This window comes from Theropithecus gelada, chromosome 19 (assembly GCF_003255815.1).
Source record: "Theropithecus gelada isolate Dixy chromosome 19, Tgel_1.0, whole genome shotgun sequence".
Taxonomy (NCBI): Eukaryota; Metazoa; Chordata; class Mammalia; order Primates; family Cercopithecidae; genus Theropithecus; species Theropithecus gelada.
In genome coordinates this window covers 55,897,392-55,899,145 of record NC_037687.1, presented here as the reverse complement: position 1 = coordinate 55,899,145, position 1,754 = coordinate 55,897,392, and the positions used below count along the sequence as shown (strand labels likewise).

At 43.6% G+C, this 1,754-nt stretch overlaps 1 pseudogene across 1 annotated transcript; it reads right to left on the bottom strand.

Moving 5' to 3' along the window:
• Positions 1 to 1,037: 1,037 nt before the first annotated feature.
• LOC112612075 lies at positions 1,038 to 1,509 on the bottom strand (annotated as a pseudogene). The gene has a single exon (XR_003116807.1). The product of XR_003116807.1 is annotated as a non-histone chromosomal protein HMG-17 pseudogene (transcript).
• Between the last annotated feature and the right edge of the window lie 245 nt (positions 1,510 to 1,754).

Below are 1,754 nucleotides of genomic sequence, written 5' to 3'. Positions count from 1 at the left end.
TGCTAGCCAAGAGAGGTCTTGCAGTGAATTTAAAGCAGAGTCACCTTTCAGGGTGTCAAAAAGATTAGTCAAGTAATTTGCAGGAATACCTAAATAGGGACGTATCCAACTAATCTTTCGTAGGACTCGCTGTCATGTATTAAGGGTTAAGTGCTGTGGAAGAATTATTTTCGTAAGTTGTGGCCTGAGCATAGTAGATAAAATAAGACTTCCTATATAGAGCCACAGAACCATCAGCTGGACTTTTTCTTGTGCAATAACGAGACCATATTGTAACATATGCTGTACTACCATTGCATGAAGTTGATGCAGTAATGACTGATGCTGAGCAGCTATCAAAATATCATCCATATAGTGGAAAATTTTTGCCTAGGGGAAGGATTGATGCACAGGAAGTAAGTCTTCATGTACATAAAGCTGACATATAGTAGGGCTATTCATGATCCCCTGGGGTAGAACTGTCCATTGATAACATTAAACTGGTTGCAGAGTATTATAAGTGGAAACAATAAAAGCAAAATTTTCTCGAGCCTCAGGATGCAAGGGTATGGTTTAAAAAAAAATCCTTTGGATCAACTACAATAAGAGGCCAGTCTTTGGGGATCATAACCGGAGAAGGTAATCCTGGTTGCAAAGGCCCCATAGGAAACATTACAGCATTAATAGCACAGAGGTCATACAATAACCTCCACTTTCCTGACCTTTTAAGAATGTTAAAATAGGAGTGTTCCAGGGACTAGTCCTAGGCTCAATGTGGCCAGCGTCTAGTTCTTGTACGAGACATTGGATGTGTTGCAATTTTTCCTTCTTAATGGGCCACTTATCCGCTCATACTGGGCTAGTAGTTTTCCACTTGGTGTTTGATAATTTTCAAAGGAGCAGTGGCCCTACCAAAAAGGCGGCAGGACAGAGGTTTAAGCCCCAGTGTTCTAGGGCATCTCATCCCCACAGAGAAAATGGAATCTCTTCAGATAAAGGGCTTAACATGGGTGACCTTGCCTTCTGGGCCCAAAAGTGGATGAATATGCCTACTTTTTTAAAAAAAACAACAACAACAAAATTCTGCTTTTTTATAAAACTTGATTAAAAATAGTATTTCAAACTGTACAGTCACCAGAAGTACACAGTTATCAAAAATGCACACACTTCACTTGGCATCTCCAGCACCTTCAGCTTTCTGTGCCTGGTCTGTTTTGGCATCTCCGTTTTCTGCAGGGTTATTCCCCTCCTTGCCAGCATCAGCTTTTCCCTTTTTCCCTTTGGGTACCGTCTCTCCCTTCTTTGCAGGGGCCTTTTTGGGCTTGGGCTCTGGCTTTGGAGGAGCAGGTTTAGCAGACAACCTCGCGGATCTTCTCTGTGGTTCGTCCTTCACCTTGGCTTTATCTCCTTTAGCATCCCCTTCAGCCTTTCTCTTGGACATGGTGGCGACGGCGGCGGGACGTAGGTGCTGGACGCCGGATGCAGCGGCGCGCTGGCTTTGGTCGGTCTGGGGGTCGTTCTCGCCTCTTCTTCAGAATATGGCTACTTTTTAATGGCTGTTGATACCCTCCAACACCCATGATAGAATATCAGGCAGCAGAGGCCCAATCTGAAGGCCACTGTTTTTTAGCTGTTATAGTTTGATCAGCCACTATATCAATAATTCTCATAAACATAACTCCATTAATTGTTACTTCCAAGTATGGTCTATGACATGACACTGGAGTACTCCAAAAAACTTTCATCCCTGAGTGGCCGAATCCCGAGGCCCCACA